At 44.0% G+C, this 18,882-nt stretch overlaps 1 protein-coding gene and 1 long non-coding RNA gene across 3 annotated transcripts in view; one reads left to right on the forward strand and one right to left on the reverse strand.

Annotated features, from left to right (window-relative positions):
- The window catches only part of LOC118220424 (deleted in malignant brain tumors 1 protein-like), a 145,567-nt gene that overhangs the window by 67,236 nt on the left and 59,449 nt on the right, over positions 1–18,882 (forward strand). The gene's annotated exons all lie outside the window — the stretch shown is intronic.
- On the reverse strand, positions 873–7,845 carry LOC118220041. 2 transcript variants are annotated; one of them, XR_004763904.1, is made up of 3 exons: positions 7,800–7,845; positions 7,476–7,524; positions 873–951 (listed from the first exon to the last, which is right to left on the reverse strand). It is a non-coding gene; the product is annotated as an uncharacterized LOC118220041 (long non-coding RNA). The 2 variants fall into 2 exon arrangements; XR_004763903.1 differs by lacking the exon at positions 873–951 and adding an exon at positions 5,336–5,354.

The raw sequence follows: 18,882 nt of genomic DNA on the forward strand, positions 1-18,882 counted from the left end.
GAGAGCTTGCACAAGTACGTTTTTTTGGTTGAATCCTGTGGTAAGCCGCTCTGGATGAACGTAATGCAAATGTTGAGCAGGCTGTATCCACAGCCACAAATCCACTCTGCTTTGGCAAAGCAGAAAGCATTACGTGAGGTCTGCCATAATATTAGTGCAGATGTGTCTGTGGGAGATGCTAAACATAATGAGGTCAGTCATAGTGTTAGTGGAGATGTGTCTGTAGGAGATGCTAAACGTAATGAGGTCAGTCATAGTGTTAGTGGAGATGTGTCTGTAGGAGATGCTAAACGTAATGAGGTCAGTCATAGTGTTAATGGAGATGTGTCTGTAGATGCTAAACGTAATGAGGTCAGTCATAGTGTTAGTGGAGATGTGTCTGTAGATGCTAAACGTAATGAGGTCAGTCATAGTGTTAATGGAGATGTGTCTGTAGGAGATGCTAAACGTAATGAGGTCAGTCATATTGTTAATGGAGATGTGTCTGTAGGAGATGCTAAACGTAATGAGGTAAGTCATAGTGTTAGTGGAGATGTGTCTGTAGGAGATGCTAAACATAATGAGGTCAGTCATAGTGTTAATGGAGATGTGTCTGTAGGAGATGCTAAACATAATGAGGTCAGTCATAGTGTTAGTGGAGATGTGTCTGTAGGAGATGCTAAACATAATGAGGTCAGTCATAGTGTTAATGGAGATGTGTCTGTAGGAAATGCTAAACATAATGAGGTCAGTCATAGTGTTAGTGGAGATGTGTCTGTAGGAGATGCTAAAGGTAATGAGGCTGCTCAGCTCATCTGTGTCTCCTGCTCTAGGTCACTGGCCCCTCCGGCTGGTGGGGGGTGAAGGCGGGTGCTCTGGGAGGCTGGAGGTGTTCCACGAGGGTTCCTGGCGGACGGTGTGTGGAGACTCCTGGGACACGATGGACGTCCAGGTGGTGTGCAGACAGCTGGCCTGTGGGTCAGCAGCAAAGGCTCATGGTAATGCTACTTTTGGGACGGGGAACGGCACCCTCTGGCTGACTGAGGTGAACTGCAGGGGCACTGAGATGCACCTGTGGGACTGCCCACACTCTGTGCACCAGCACAGCCGCTGCCCACACCAGAACCAGGCTGGGGTCACCTGCACAGGTGAGCCTGCGACTCCAGATCACCTCAGGCTGACTGCCAGCTTCTGAGAAGATTAACCACTGGAACCCTGACAGAAACACACACCCTAAACCCCAGGAGCAGCTTAAAGATCCACGCAGCATTACAGCTCGATGATTACTTTATTCATGCGCTCACTAATAATGCAAGTAGAAAACATGATGCTTTAGAACTACATTTACATTCATCAGAAGCTCGTATCCAGCGCAGCTTACAGAAGTGGAATGAGCAGAGAGGATGTGACATCATCAGGGTCACAGCCAATAACAGTGGGCAGGAACAGGAAGTGGAACAAGTAAATGAATAAATAACGAATCTCTTCATTTTTATTTTACAGGCCCTTTATCTGAGTCCAGCTCCGCTGCAGGTACGGACTCCTCTGGATGGTGTAGGAGAGAGTTTGGGAGATAAAACCTGAGGCTAAGCTCAAAGCCCTGTCAATCACACAAACCCTTTCTCATGCCCAATAAATAAAACAATGCATTTTAATTTATTCATTATTTTATTGTTTTAGGTACTCCTGCAATGACTACAATACCAAAGCCAGGTAAAGCTCCCCCAGGAGTCATTTATACAGTGAAAAGAGGACCTCACAACTAATTTCAGCTGTTGGGACTAGCTTTTCCATTAATGCTCTGTATTGCATTTCCACCATATAAATGGTGGTGGCTGTTTGTCTGGGTAGGTTGCTAAGTAACACTCAGTATTTGAGTGTTAACACAACTGCTTCTTGCAGTTTTTTCCCCGTTGGCAACAGTACCTCTGCATTAATGCATTAAGACTGAATGTAATCCTATAGGTTTCTATATAATATTAAACATGGTGTGGCTCTCTAAGTTTGCTGAATGCTGGTACCAAGCTAGCAGTTTGCTTAATTTAAATAGCCAGTGTTCTTGGACAGAGAAGAGAGAACATCCACTTTCTAGTACAGATAGCACAGGCTTAACTGAAGTTTACTCGCTGGAAAGTTAACCATGCACTTGCTCTCAGGGCGCCTTTTTATGTTGTAGTGGGTATCTTGTGGAATGACTCAGACAGTTGCTCTGCTTTAATAGGTCGCTGGATGGCTGGCTGTATAAGTACAGTACTGTAGGTGGAAACACAGCTCAGTGGTCAGTGTAAGTAGGGTAGAGGCAGTGTGCCATGTTCTCTGCTGATGCCCAACCCCTTGCCTTCCCCGTTTTGCAGTTGTGTCCAAACAGCCAGAACCTGGATCAAAGGAGGCTCCGCCCAGCCCGTCTATCCTAGCAGTGGCCTTCCTGGTGATGGGGGCGCTGTTGTTCCTGCTGCTGGCAGTGCTGGGTGTTCTGCTGTTCCAGAACAGAGCGCTGAAGAGAGGTAGGGGGCGGACGGGCGCTGGGTGAACCGCCATCACACGCCGAGTGTGACTGAAGAAGCCTCTCCAGTGATCAGCTCAGTGGGTTAACCACGCAGCTCTGAATGGGGGCTGATGGGAGGCTCGCCCAGTTAAGACCCTGCACCAGTGCGTGTCGGTGGGCCCTGCAGTGTGGGGCCGAGTCCTCCATCACCAGCTGCCCTGAAAGCAAGGAGACTGCCGGGTGACGCGTGATTGGCTGCAGTGTTCCCGAGGGAGGGATTTGGTTGGCATGCTGACCTTGTCTTTTTGTGCACCCGCGCCCCCCTGTGGTCGATCACATTCCTGCAGTCTGCCTGAATCAGTTATCCGTTATGTGATAAAAGGTTGGACTGATCTCAGATCAGCAGTCCTACGGGGCCCTGGTCTCTGACAGGTGGCTGGTGTATGACAGTAGCTGTGTGCTGTACCTCTGCTGCTCATGCAGAGAGGAATGTGCTCTCTGAGAGGAGACTTTGACTCTGTGATTCTCTGTCTCTGCTCACACAGCCCTGTCTGAATGGGACCACGCCCCTCTGCATGAAGCTGTCTACGAGGAAATTGAGTACAAACTAGCTAGAGGGGGAACCTACAGCGCCCCCCGGTGGGGTGAGTGAATCTGATCTGCCCTCCTCGTGCTTCACAGTAAAATCTTAAACACTCTGTGGAAGACCTCCTCAGAGCATGTGTGGTGTGGGCGGGGTCGGGACACACCCTCTCTCCTGTTCACAGGGAGTGGCCTATCAGAGGATCCGCCCTCTGGGTATGAAGACGTGGGGGACAGCGAGGGACACTCCCTCTCAGGTAAGGGGCGGAGCTCTGTGGAGCTCTCAGTGGGTGTAGGTGGTGGTGCTGTGGCTCCAGGGTGATTTTGGGAGGGGTGGAACTCCTGAGTGCTCCTCAGAGTTTCGGTGGCGTATGTAACAGGATCACTGGCTGTGAACAGGACAGCTGTGTAGTAAAATGGTGAGAGAACTGGGCTCAAGTTTGCAGGTTCAATTTGCCTGAAAGGACACTGCAAGGTACTTAATCTGAATTGCTTCACAATACATCCAGCTGTATAAATGGATACTATGTAATGAAAAAGCTGTTTAAGTTATGGCTGAATAAGAGTGTCTGGTAAATGCCTGTAATATAATCATATTGTAGATATGGTTTAATCATGACATATATTTATTAAAATAGCCGTTATGGGTACGTGGGGATAGACTGTTAATCCGCTACTTCTACCCCTCAGGAGCACTGAAATAGTGCCCTTCAGGCCTCGTAGATTTCTAGGTAGTTATAGGCGTCTTCCAGCAGGTGGAGCTGCGCTCCTCTGTGTTCTGTCTCTCTGTTACCACCGGGCCAGGTTGGTTCCTGTGGGACTCAGTGGTGTGGATTCCCCAGCACCCACATACCAAGGTTTAAATATGGGGTCAGTTAGACTGTCCCCACACCGTCAGGCAGCCGTGACTGCAGTGTGCAAACACAGCTAGCTGAAGTGTTATTCAGTGCTGCTCTGAAGGGCCCCACTGTCCTGCTGTTTGACAGTCCTGAGATTCAGCCACAAGTCCCCAGAAGTCTCCTTGCTTTCAGGGGACCTGGTGATGGAGGACACACCGGAGAACTATGATGATGTCATCCCAGCGGATAAGCATCCAGACAGTGTGCCAGGTGAGTGTTTTGATTGGTTGGTGGGATGATTCAATATTTTCTCCTCATGAATACATTTAATTGCATTCATTATTATATGCTGTACTTAGTTTTTTGTGTTAATTTTCCAATCTCCCTTGGCCTTTTTAGATGAATAAAACATGCGCATTAATGGAATTATTTCATTACATAGAACATTTCTTGCAGTTGATTTGTTTTGTTGTCCAGTCTTAGACATGGAAATTACTTTTAAAGTTGTTGCCCCGATAATTAGTGTAACCAGTATAACCACCAAACCAATATAGCCATTATGAGCACTATAACCAGTGTGCCCAGTTTAACCAGCACTGCTGCTGCTTCTCTCTGTCTGTTTAAGGGGAGCTGGTGGAGGGAGATGCACCAGAGCACTATGATGATGTCATCACTATGCAGCCGGGCCCAGACGCTTTTCCAGGTTGAGTTTCTCTTTACAGACAGAATGTTGGAGTGAAACACAATGTCTGTTACTGAATTCACTGTGTTCTGCTCAGGTGCTTTTCTGTGTCTCTGGCTGCAATCATGTGATTTATTCATTATTAATGTAATATTTATATTTTAGATTATGATGTTTATTATTCTATTTAATGAATTTTATAGATTAAGACACTATCCTGTGTTGAAAATCGTTACTTCCTGACTATGTCATTTGTACTTCCTGTCTGTGTAATTTGTAAAAAATCATTGCCATGGGCTACTTCCTGTCTGTGTGGTTTGTTACAGGGGATCATGTGACAGACACAGAGGAGAATTATGATGATGCCGTAACTCTGGACTGGATTCAAGTGGGTGAGTCTGTACAAAGTGAATCACTCTGTATAACATGAATAACTACAAGCTTTTATGGTTTAATAAGAATTCATCAATCCATCCCATTATATTTAATACACTGGTTCTTGGAATTCAGATTGCTTCATGGGCAATTATGAGAATATGCACATTCCATTCCACCTGCAAACTTTTCTGAAAGTAGACATTTTAGTGTAGACATGACCCTATGAAAATATTTTGATTGTAACTTTTTCTTTCAGTATAGAATTACAAGATCACAGCAGGTATTTGGTGAAAATGAGCCTTTCCCTGACTGTGTCTGTCTGTCTCCTGATCCATCACTGTAGGGGAGAGTGTTCTGGCTGAAACCCCTCCCAGTGGGATGAACTATGATGATGTGGGGGAGTAGCCTCCTGAAAGAGGAGGAGCACTGTGAGATTGACAGTTTTAACTTTGGAAGTGTCCACCCACAAGTTTGGATAGAAGAACTTACATGGACTCCTTTATCCTACACATCTCAAGCAAAATGTTTTAACGTCATAAAACCATATCCCACTAGATCAGTTATTCATGAATTTATAATTCACCCGAAATGATTTACTGTGGACTCCTTAGCTCATTCATAAATTAGGACACTGGAAATGCTGGTACTTGTATACATTGAGAACAATAGCTTGCATTCACTGACACAATGAGACAGTTACTTTTTCTGACCAAGATGATGATGTACAGCTCAAACTACATCAAGTCAGTATTGGCCACTTCAATATGAAATGAATGCATCAAAATTTTTGGAATGTAAAAATGAAAACTGTGCTTTAGCCTGTGTAAGCTTTTGCTTTAGATTTGTTTGTATTTACATCAAACCATTTCAGTTTTGGGTGCTGTGTTCATCATGTGCAGGTCAGAGCTGTCCATGTTGGCTCTCTGATTGACACATGGAAGGGTAGCCAGACAGCACTTATCCAGCATCCCAACATGCTCATTTGCAAGATCACATTTTTAAATATGATTTTATTGCACATAGCTGATGAGTTTGTTCATCTTTCCATCTGAGCAGAAGATGAACAAGGCAGTAAGTCTCCACTGGCTGCTTTGTTACTATTCAAAACTATTTCAGTACTACTTATTTCATACTGCTTTCATTACTTCTCAAATTAGTTTAATTTTTTTTAACAAAAAATATTTTTTTAACTACTTTTTTATAAATATATATTTTGATGCTAGATCTTGGAGAATTATACTGCTCTTCATAGACAAGATTTTATAAAAATGAAATATTATATTTTGCTAAAATGCTCACAATGTATTTCTTAGCCTTCTTAAGCAATACCAGTATTTGACAGCTGTGTGTCAATAAGATATTTTTAAATAAAGCTGAAAGACTGATTGAACTTTGCTCTCTCATTTCCTTTTATTTCTATTCTACATTAATGTATTTGTTCATTCATTTGAAAATATGCAGAGATAGGTATAGTACACAGTTTAGATTGTTTGCAGATGTATGACGCTGAAATAGAGGAAGAGAAACAGAACAGCAGCCATACCACCCTGCACCCTGTTCCTGCTGAATGGCTGAAGCTACACAAGTGTGGGCTTTGGGTGGGAGACCACCGGGGAAAACTAAGTTTCTTAAAACTAAACCAAAATTAAATTAATTGCCGTTCTAAGAATCCCTCCCCCTCCCATCCCTCTGGGCGTATCTTTTTATCCTCACAGATCGTACTTTCCCCGTTTTATTTTATAGTCGTTCCCCTCAATTAATTCTCTCAGTGAACACCGGCATCTCTGGCGGTTTATATTCAATTCCGTGCTCAACATTCCACGCGCGCTCGCCCGGTTCAACTCGCTACTCCTGCCGTTCCAGCCCAATTAATGCTGCTTTAATACTGAGCTTGCCAACAGAAGCCTGGTTTTGTCCCAACGGCCATCATTTCCACATGTTCACTGTACTGGGATTTTTACTGACACCTAGTGGTTAAAATATGCAAAACCTTAACAACACCAACACATCCTGTCTGCATCTCCCAATCCCAGTCACAGGGATATTGCCCCAACTGTCCCAATTTCACTATACACTATTGGCCCAATGCCATAATACAGATGTTCTCATCTTATCCCTTTTGAAAATCTAATAATCTTTATTTAATCAGACAGTTCGGTGAGTTCTCTTTTGCAGTGACAACCTGGGGAATCAGCGTGTGGGGAATTAAAGGTGTGTAATCACTCAGATGTAGAAGATGAGTTGGTGGTCAGATGTTTGTGGTACCTGGACCTCCAGGTGAGAGAGACACCTGTGGCCAGTGACCATACCACCACTGTCTGTGTTAATGTGTGGCTTTTGTCATTTAACTATACCCTCCTTCCCACAAGACAGAACAGAATGTAGGAGAGCAATGAGAGGCCACTTATTAAATAAATAAACTGCACGGATGAATAACCTTAAACTCGCCTCTCCTTTAATGTTTAAGTCTCTATGTCTGTATGATATGTCCTGCTGTCGGCTGCCCTGTCTTGGCGGATGCAGTACATACCTGTGTCCAGATGAGGTCAGCAGAGGTCATGTTTCACTGTCAGCCAAAACTAAGAGCAAGTGGGGTAAAAAAAAAAAAAGAAAAAGACTGAAACAATGATTATAAGAAGATTCCCAGTGTGAAAACATCATAGGTGGAACCAGTCCACAGAGGAAGAGCCCGTCCTCCACTGACTAGTTTGCTATTAATAGTTAAAGATGAGCTAAATGGCAATAGGGAGCTAATGGGGGATCTGTCAAAGCAAATAATCAGTGTTTGGGCAGATTATTGCCTGCGGTATTAAACTATGGTAAAATAGACTGCCCGTGTATATTAATTTAATACATGGTTCAGAAGAGCGAGGTCACCCATCCAGGCCTCCAGATGATAGGGGTTTGACCCCGGAGAGGTTCAGCTCTGGAGCAAAATGCAGTGTGAATATTCCCTTTCCTCTGACATCATGCTTGAGTCACCGAGTCCTCCTGCTGTTTGTCTCATCTGTGTGATTGGGGGGAGTGGGGAGAGGGGGAGGGTTGTCTGGGGAAAGGATTGCCTAATTTGTCTTAGGACTCCATCTTGAAAGAATTGCAGATGTCAGCAACCTTCCTCTCAAAAAAGGTGGGACACATGCAGTACCCCCACACAGTGAGGAAGATGATGAGGGAGGAAGAAGAGCCCAGTGATCACAGTTTGAGTTTAGTTGCATTTTGAGGTCAACAAGTCTCATAATCAACCACAAAATGCCCCCCCAGATACCAACAAGCTCCCTCTCCTAAACACTGTTTAAAGATATTGTGTTGAAGAAGATATCTGAAACCCCCAAAGTGGATGCTGTAACTCTAACTACTAAATAAGTATGAAATATTAACTGAAATATAATTTACACACGGAATATGTTGCCTCAGGTGTACTTTCTGAGAGAAATCAGCATGACTGTGATAGGCCCACATGACCTAACCTGACCTGAAGAGCTGCCAAAGTGAAACATTTAACTGACACTGAGGAGCTTGCAGAGGGACTTCAACCCCCTCTAGTATCGCAGAGTATCCGAACGTAAACACAGCTGCCGGAAGTTGTACTGGTTATCGTGTACGTCTCATTCATCTGCATTTGAGTGACAAGCTTCTCTCTCCTCTGCAGAGGAGCTGCGGGTAAGAGACGCTCGCGTGGCTTCTCTGCTTTGATCGCGCGCTCGCGTGGAAAGCAAAGCTAGCCTTCATAAATGATAAATGATGCTTGCAATCCTCCTCATGTTAGCTAGCAAGCAAATAACAAGAAATCAAGCTTGTTCTAATGAAAAACGTTTCAGCTAAAGTTAATAATACAGTAATTACTTTCTAGCCAGCTTTTCAGGCTAAAATGATTGTGGTTATGTTCAGTTTACTTCGTTCAAAATCAAAACACGACAGGCAAGAAAACATTGGTAAGTAGCTAACAAGCAAAGCTAGTCTTACAACCAAGGTTATTTGATGCTTACAATCCTACTCAAGTTAGCTAGCAATTCATTTATTACTTTCTAGCCAGCTTGCCAGGTAAAAATTAACTGTGGCAATTCCTTATGACAATTAATTATTTTCCACCGCGTAAGTAATTCAGTTCATGTAAACCGTTGATGCACACTCCTCTCTTGAGCGTCTAGCAGCGATTATAGCCTAACTATCGAGATTCTAAGTAACTGGAGATAAAACTTTTTTTTGTACTCCACGTAGACCATAAACCCTTGAATATAAAAACGACTCGAAGTCGACGTACGAACCAAAGGCCAATGCGGCGTCTTTGTATATCTCATAAAAATGTACAAAAATGCCAAGTTACTCACACATACAAGACATACACCGTCTATAACTCATTCAGACTGCCAAAATATAGGCCTGCCATTAAAACTATTGATATCAAAATGACGCCAAGTTACGGTACTACAAACAATATAGGCTATCTTGCCTCACCGAAATGAAATAAGATGTATTCCAAAGCAATGCTACCCAATATTTCCTCAATTCTTTCAAGTCACTTGCCAAAACTGGGACATTGCCCACTAGGCCACAGGCAGACTAGCTGTTTAAACTGGAAATGTTTCAGAGTAAAAGGTATGGGTATTTTGCGTGTGTATACGAGTTATTGATTGGGTCGACGATTGATTGATTGATTAGGACGGAGTGTGGCACAGTGGGTAAGGAACTGCGCTTGTAACCGAAAGGTCGGAGGTTCGAATCCCGGGTAAGGACACTGCCGTTGTACCCTTGAGCAAGGTACTTAACCTGCATTGCTTCAGTATATATCCAGCTGTATAAATGGATACAATGTAAAGTACTATGTAAAAAGTTGTGTAAGTCGCTCTGGATAAGAGCGTCTGCTAAATGCCTATAATGTAATGTAATGTAATGGGTCGTGTAGGTGAAGATTTGGCCTGTGTCGGTAAAATGTCCAATGGGGAGACATGTTGTTAGTCGGATAGGCGGAAGGAAAAATAATAATGAGAAGAAAAAGGAGTAAACACAAAATCCCCTTAGTTTGGGGCTTTATTGTGTGGACATGTGAAGTTGTTTATGAAATCTGTTTGTTGAAATGGGGTCAGAATGTACAGAATTTAATATTTCTAAGGGCTGAGTGTCTGTGGCTGTTGCGGTTATTTCTGTGGGAAACCCTGAAAAGTGCCAAACTCTCTGTGCTGTACAGGTATGGGACATGCCCCCGCCAAGTCGTAACTTGGCGGGATGGCATACCTGCCATCCCAATATGTCTATGACACAAACTGTAGCACGATGTATTCTGAAACAAGACTGCATTTGTTACCAAGGCCGAAAACCATAGACAGACTTTTGGAGGCTCTCGGCACGAGCTCAACAGATCCTCACCGTAGTTTTAAACTATATGGTCAATATTTACGTAGGGCCTATTTTCTTAAAAGCACTATCGTTTTAGAAAGGACTGTAGTTGTGATGAAGTATTAAACAGTTAGTGCTTTATGTCAAATAACTGCACTGAACTTCTTCGGAAACGTGTAGTCTGCAGCCTTTTCTTCATTTTCCTTTCACTGGCCTGGCCAATCGGTGCTCAGCTTTTCGTTGCCCAATGACGTCATTACTGTTCGACGGCGGTAAAGTTGAACAAGACTTCCGGGAAGGCTGTGAGTACCGCTCCGTGAAGCTAGTGTCAAAATTTTTTCATTATGTATTTTGCAACGATACAAGTAATTGATGTCCACTGATCCGTAAGTATTTCAGCAAATATTTCTTTGTGGTGAACGTTCACGTTTGCTGTCGTGGTGAAGAAGGATAATGAGGATAAAATGCCTACTGCTCAAGTTAGCTTGTTGAATTTAAGTTGTCCTTGACAATAACTCAGATGGAACGGTTATTAGCTGAAATGTTAGCCACCATTATTTTAAAGAAAAATGTGACGCAATGTGATGTATTTAGAATGTCTGCTAAGTGGCTATAAATATTTATTTTTCCATACGTAGGATTTTTGGGTGTAAATATAAAAGCTATTGTAGCTCATCCATTAAGCATTGTGACGAAGCACACAGATTGTTATCTGTCAAGTATCCGAGACCTCCTCTGAGTGAGTAATTGAGAATAGTGTACATTAAAAGCTGATTAATTGATTAAATCAGCTGAATTGGTAACGTCCGTCGGTACGATGCTTATGTTAATCATTGGAAAGATGCAGCGGTATGATGAACAGTGCGGTGAACGGAATAATGCGCGTGCTGTGCGTCAGTGCGCTGCAGGGGAGCTGAACGGGGGAGTGGCCGCGTTCTCAGTCTGAGTGCTGCGGGACCAGCTTGGACTATTGACGAGGAAGAGCTGCACGTGGAGGATGAGGGATTTGAAGATGTGGAGGACAGGGACCCAACGGCCCATCATCCTGCAGAACCATCAGGTAAATCACCCACCCTGCAGCCCTGAGGCCTGTCCCCAGTACCCCCACCAAACAGAGCACTTCTCCGCAGTCTGCCACTGCTGCTCCACCTGGGACAGACCCTCTGGTAAGATTTCACTGTTAAAGTCACAATCTCGAAGATTTCCGTTTCGTTCTCTTTGGCGGTACCAATGGCGAAACGCAGTAATTGCAGGTGTGTTTTTGCACCTCACTTCCCAGAGATCCAACCGGATCCGACCACTGTCGCCTGTGTGACGTCAGTCAGTTTGCACCTGGGCCACGCCAACTATAACACTGTTTACTGAATAAAAAATGGTTGTTATAAATGTAACGTTATGTACATACTCATTCATTGTCTAACATTAGGCTAACTTAAGCTGTCTTTACACTGCCGAGCTGGGTTAAAATGCTGTAGCAGACCTGGGGTAGAATTAGTGATGATCAATTTCCACTGACGTTCTTTATCCACCTTTTGCCCAGTATGAACATCTTTACACTGCAGAGAAGAATTTGCGGGATTCAATGTGGCTCGTGCAATTATGTATTTCATGCACAATAAACAGTCTTTCTCGTGAATGATTGTGATATTTTTGAAACAACTGCCTTGCAAAATGTTACCCCTGATGTTTTTGGTTTTGCTAGCTAAGCTGTTCGAGAATAAAGCTGAGCTGAGTGTTAAATTAACAATCAGAACAAGAAGAATAAAATAAAAACAAAGGAGATTTCACCAATAAAGGGCAAGGCTGAAGGAACATATGAGGAAGCGTAATAAAATAATAACAACGCTTATCCATACTGCTGTATTCTTTTATTTAGTTTTCTCCGGCTTGACATCTTCATACAGAAATCAGTCCCAGCTCTGCACCACCTATACCCCGGGTTAATGCTCTGTGTAAAGACGGCTTTATTCCGATCATTAGCCTATAATATATTGATGAACTTGATGGCAGTGTAAATAACGGTAACGTTAAGGCCAATTCAGATCAATGATTCGCAAAGAGATTAAACGGTTTTAGAATGTTTCAGAGAAAATTGCAGCGGTGTGAACTGGTTAGTTGCAGAGCGTCTGAAGCCGTTGCCTGGGGTCTCAAAAGACCCACCTTGTCAAATCGCCAAGTGCAGTTAGAACGTTTACAATCAGACGTCTTGGAATTTTGCAAGTTGCATCCAGTCTCGTTGCAAATCATTGATCTGAACTGACCTTTAGTTAGCTACATTGCAACGTTGCAACAAGGTAGCATTGCATTCGAGAGGCGTTTTGCGAGGTCGGTACCAGTCGGTAGCATTAGCTAGCGTTTTTTCTAATTGTTAGCTGACATTAGATTGTGTTAATTACATTAGCTAGCTAGCTAGCTAACGCAATATTACATGATATGAGAGATGGCTACTGTGCGCAACTTTGCCTGAACTTTGCCCCCCCCCTTCTCTGTTATTGTAACGCTAGCAGACACTAAAATCCTTGTTTTTCCTGTTAAAATTAGTGTAGAGGTGTTACGGCCTGGCTCGAAAAGCCATAAGTCCAATTACCCAAAAACACAATCAAAAAGCTGATTTAAAAACACAAACCCAGACTAGAATAACAAACTAATCACAAAAGAAACGAAGTTAGTTCAAACAAAACGATCTTCACAAAAACTACAAACCCAAAACCACAAATCAAACCACACAGAAAAGAAGATCTCAAAGAAAGACGCTCTACCCAAACCACAAACACAAAAGCCCCAAAAGAAACTGTCCCCTGCTTCATACTACTGGGCTTATATTGGGCCACAGGCAGGTGGAGGCAATCAGCGATTAGGCAGTTAGGTAATTACCTCCACCTGCCCTACCCAGAACAGCGGAGGCTGGGGACGTAACAAGAGGTTGTCAGTCTCCTGGATTGCCCACCTTGTTACTTTTTTGTTTGACCATCATTGTAATAATTATTCTTTTTAAAGCTTTAATAAAAATGCATATTTTCACTAAAATTCAGTCTTTCGCTGTGTTATTACATCCTATTTTCATGTCTTTTACTTGCTTTATGCACCTCCTAGACCTGGTCATCCTGAGGGATTGCTCCTCCTCCGATCCCACGGTGACCCCTCTGCACCAGTCTAACCACCACTTCATTTCCTTCTCCCTCCCTCTTGCTCCCCTCTCTCCCTCCCCTCCATCCACTCCTACTGTCTTGGTCTGCCGTAACCTCTCTCCCTCTCTCCCTCCTCTCTCGCTTCTAGTGTCACTGCCTCACTCCCCCCTCTTGAATCCTTCTCCAGCCTTCCCACTGACTCTGCATCCTCCGCTCTGTCTTCCTCGCTCTCCTCAGCACTTCACTCTCTCTGTCCTCTACTCTCCAAGCCGGCACGCTCGTCCCCTCCCAGTCCGTGGATGTCTGACCCCCTCCGAACCAACCGGGCCAGCCTACGTGCAGCGGAGAGGAAGTGGAGGAAATCCATGGCTCAATCTGACCTGTCTGCCTACCAGTCTCTGCTAGCTGGATTTTCTACTGCTGTAATCTCTGCTAAAATTAATTATTATCAAACAAGAATTCATAAATCTGCCTCTAACCCTCGTCAACTGTTCTCCATTTTCTCTTCTCTCCTCAGCACTCCTCCTCCCCCACCTCAGTCCTCCCTTACTGCAGATGACTTCGCGGTTTTCTTCGATGAGAAGATTGCAGACATCCACAGCTCCTTCATGTCCACCGCCACCCTTCCCCACTCCCCCCTCTCTGTTCCCTCCCCTTGTTTCTCCACTTTCTCTCCCCTCACTGACTCTGATGTTTCCCAGCTCCTACTCTTCCACCGCCCTACCACCTGTGCTCTTGACCCTATCCCTTCCTCTCTCCTCCAGACTATCACACCTGACATCCTCCCGTTTGTCACCTCCCTTGTGAACTCCTCCTTGTCTTCTGGATGTTTCCCCTCTTCCTTCAAGCTGGCCCACATCACCCCACTGCTGAAGAAGCCCACTCTGGATCCCTCCGTCATCCAGAACTACCGTCCTGTTTCTCTTCTCCCCCTTTTATCCAAAACAATTGAACGAGTTGCTTCTAACCAACTCTCCTCTTTTCTCTTGCTGAACAACCTCCTAGACCCCCACCAGTCCGGCTTCAGACCTGGCCACTCGACAGAGACTGCACACCTCTCGGTCAGTGAGTCGCTTCACGCCGCACAAGCAGCCTCCCGTTCGTCTGTCCTGATACTCCTAGACCTTTCTGCTGCCTTCGACACAGTCGACCACCCCATCCCTCTGTCCTCCCTGGCAGCTATGGGGATCTGTGGCACAGCACTAGACTGGATCGAGTCCTACCTCTCCGGTCGCTCCTTCCAAGTCGCCTGGGCCGGTGCAGTATCGGCACCTCGCCCCCTTGCCACAGGAGTTCCCCAGGGCTCAGTCCTTGGTCCCCTCCTGTTCTCCCTGTACACCCAATCTCTTGGTCCTGTAATCTCTGCCCATGGTCTGTCTTATCATTGTAATGCCAATGACACCCAACTCTTTCTCTCCTTCCCCCCCTCTGACACACAGGTCTCCGCTCGCATCTCTGCTCGCCTGAGGGACATCCAGAGCTGGATGGATAACCACCATCTTAAGCTGAACCCAGGTAAGACAGAGATGATCTTCATCCCTGCCCCATCCTCTAACCTCCTTGACTTTTCTATTTCCCTCGGGGACACTGTGGTGTCATCACCCACTGCCAAAAACCTTGGAGTGGTGATGGACAACAGACTGCCCCTCTCCCAGAACATCGCAGCGGTGAGTCGAACGTGCAGGTTCTTCCTGTACAACATCCGGAGAATCCGTCCCTTCCTCACCACCTACTCAACCCAGCTCCTGGTTCAAGCGATGGTCCTGTCCTGCCTAGACTACTGCAACTCGCTGCTGGCTGGTCTGCCAGCATCCGCCATCAGACCCCTGCAGCTCATCCAGAATGCTGCAGCTCGTCTGGTCTACAACCTCCCCAGACATTCCCATGTCACCCCCCTGCTCACTGACCTCCACTGGCTGCCTGTTATGGCTCGCATCAAATTTAAGACTTTGGTGCTAGCATACCAGGCTGCTAAGGGGTCAGCACCAGGATACATCCAGAGAATCATCAGACCCTACACACCAGCCAGACCTCTCCGTTCTGCCACCTCTGGACGCTTGGCACCTCCCCCTCTTCGTGTCTGTACTTCCCGTTCCCTTTCGCGTCTGCTGTCTGTCCTGGCCCCTCGCTGGTGGAATGACCTTCCCGTGGCGGTCAGAACAGCAGAGAATCTGACTACCTTCAAGCGCAGACTAAAGACTCGTCTCTTCAGGCTGCACCTCTCCCCACCCCTCCCTAGCCTCTACTTTACATTACATTACATTACAGGCATTTAGCAGACGCTCTTATCCAGAGCGACTTACACAACTTTTTACATAGCATTTTTACATTGTATCCATTTATACAGCTGGATATATATACTGAAGCAATGCAGGTTAAGTACCTTGCTCAAGGGTACAACGGCAGTGTCCTTACCCGGGAATCGAACCGGCGACCTTTCGGTTACAAGCCCAGTTCCTTACCCACTGTGCCGCACTCCGTCCTCACTTTAGCTCAGTGTACCTAGTTAGACTAATGCGATCGCATTAGTTTTGTATTTGATAGGATTGCTTTGTCTGATTCTGATTAGGCAAATGTGATTTCAGTGCTAGTTTTGTACTTGGCAGGATTGTGTGTTTGTTTGCTGAACAGGTTACCCTACAGGGTTGCAGTCCTGATCTATGTGGTCACTTCTGGCACTACGATCTTTACTTCACTCTAGTGTGTTTTTCTGCACCTCTGCACCTTGAACTGATGCACTTGTACGTCGCTCTGGATAAGAGCGTCTGCTAAATGCCTGTAATGTAAATGTAATGTAATTTGCATTTACACTGAAAATGTATCAGGAATATTATCATTTTTTAAACAATGCATCAGGGCTTTGCTGCATAGGGTTTCAGACTGCACTTTGTCTTTTATTGGTTTTTTAAAATTCTTACACATTAAAAGATCATCACCTGAACAGGCCTCATACAAAAACATTAAAATCTGAAAATAAGCCAACACAATAACAGTTATGATCAATTTACAAAAGTCCAAACGAAAATCAAAATATTTGCTGTTTCAACTTTACATGGTGGATGTGTGACGGATGGGTGTCTCTCTGGGGGGTGGACTAAATGATCAGTTCTTTCCAATGGCCCACCCCCCATTTCTCTCTCGCCAGGTTTTTGTCTTTCCTAAAGGCCCAAGACTGCACTGGGTTTCAGACTGCACAGCCAAACACTGCACTGAGAACTCCATCCTTTTTAGAAACGAGCCGCTTTCTTCTTCTGTGTCTGTCAGCGGAGTGTGTCACAGGGGCGGGGTCTTCTGGTGGGAGGAGTCCTGACATCCTGCAGTGATGCAGAGTTGGAATATATGGAGAAAATGTAAATGGCGTGCGCTGATTTGTCACTGTGGCTGTTTGAAGTGTTCCTGCAGTGCTCTTATAAGGCAGCAGTGAGTGTGATTGGTGGGGGGGGAAGAGTGTGCTCTCTCAGAGGGGGGCCGTGTGTGTGCACAGGGCTCAGTCTCTCTGAGAGCTCAGAGGTGAAGGTGTGAGCATCCACTCTGCTCTGAGGAAGGTTTGGTTCGTTTGCGCTGAAGATGGAGAGATGTCTGTTCTTTCTCTCTCTCTCCTCCCTGCTCCTGCTCTCCACAGTCAGTGAGTACCAGCTTTATCCTCCTCTCAAGCTTCTCCACACCCAGTCAGGGCTCAGAGACTGGGGGTCAGGGCCAAGGGGTCAGAGGGGCAGCTCTCCAGCCAGGGCAGGGCTCCAGGCCGTCTCTGAACACCAGAGTTTACTATAGTAATATTTCTCTGCATCATTCATGAAGCTTTCATGAAACAAATTTTATTATTAATTATTTAGGAAATGTTTCTATTTGATTCACTGGTATATAAAACATGATATTTGAATAATCCAGCCAAGATAAAGTTTTTTGTTTGATCATGTTTGTGTTTTAGTAAATATGAATATATGTGAATATAAAGATATTTTTCAAATATTGTTTTTATCGTTTCCGTGTCTATGTAATTTGGCACCTGATAGTCATGAAACAGTCCAGGTATTAGTTGGCGTTCCCAGAAATACCTGATTTTTGCGTGAAATTTATATCATAAGTTAGCCTAATTAATATTTTCACTTTTTGTAGTTGCAAGTTGCTTTTTATTAGTGTATTTTTATAAGAACTCTTCCGTCTTTAGTGCGTTATAACGGAAGGCACAACGGAAATGTGACGTACTCTCATCAGTGATACATTTGATGCCTTTACGGCAGCACATTAATAATATATTGCACTTATTAAAATGCTCTCATCTCATGAAACTTATTACAACAACTTTTAAAAAAAAAACATGTTTGCGCATCTGTGGTAACACCTGCTCAAACCTCAACTTCAAAAGCAGGACTGAAGCAATGTTGATCCAGAGTCAGACTTCCTGTGTAATTCTTTTCAAATAACACACTCTGAACAGATAATATTCTCCACCGATGTTTACGGCTGCAAATGGAAAATATTATTTTATTTGAAACTCACATAAGATTGAATATGTGACATTTTTCATGCAATATTTTACTATAAATTTTTAAAAAATGCAAATATTTCAAATTAAATAATTATTGAAATTGCACAAGAAATATAATGAGGACATACTCCATAGGATGAACGCTAATAGTATAAAAGTGATTGTTAAACAGGAATTTTGTAGAGCTGAACTACTAACGTCAAATAAAAAAAAATATATATAAGCTAACAATTCAAATTCATGTTTAATCTTCATTGTGGAAACATACCATTTCACTGAAAACATTACATTATATGACATTTAATTGGAAGACACTTTTATTCGAAGTAACGTACAATAAGTGCATAACAACATCGTCACTAATGTAAAATATTAAAACAGTATAATGTACATCTACATACGCCCAGGGCTGTACTTAATATCATTAAATGGTTAAAATGCATTCCAGATAAATCCCCTTTTTCACTGATCAATGAGTTCTTATAAAGATGCACTGAGCTTGGTAGGAAGAATGGTCTCCTGTTGCTCGTCTGTGTCTTTTGAGGAGCTGTACTCTGCACAGCCAGCGTTTTACGATGCACAGGAGTTTACTGAGGTTCATGTCTGAGTGACCATGCAGACACTGCTGGGGGCATATCCTTTAAATTCTCAGCAAAAACCTGGGGTTTACACGCATGGTAAACCAGGCTTAACATTATTGAGAATCTATAAACGGTGGTACTACATAAGAACCAGGTTTATCTATAAGATGTTTATGTACAGCACTGTGTGCCGTAGTTGTTTCCATGTTTGGTTTATTGACTGTTCATTTCCGTTTAGTTGCGTGCTGATGTGTTCCAGTCTTTTATTTTTAATTGTTTGTTTATATTGTTTGAGTGTTTCACAGCATCTTAGGCGTAAGTCTTGGTTTTTGGGATTTTTATGTTTTTGGTTCTCAGCTTTTTCTCATAGTTTTACATTACTCATCAAACCATTTTTCATTACAT

This window comes from Anguilla anguilla, chromosome 2, assembly GCF_013347855.1.
Source record: "Anguilla anguilla isolate fAngAng1 chromosome 2, fAngAng1.pri, whole genome shotgun sequence".
NCBI classification, from domain to species: Eukaryota; Metazoa; Chordata; class Actinopteri; order Anguilliformes; family Anguillidae; genus Anguilla; species Anguilla anguilla.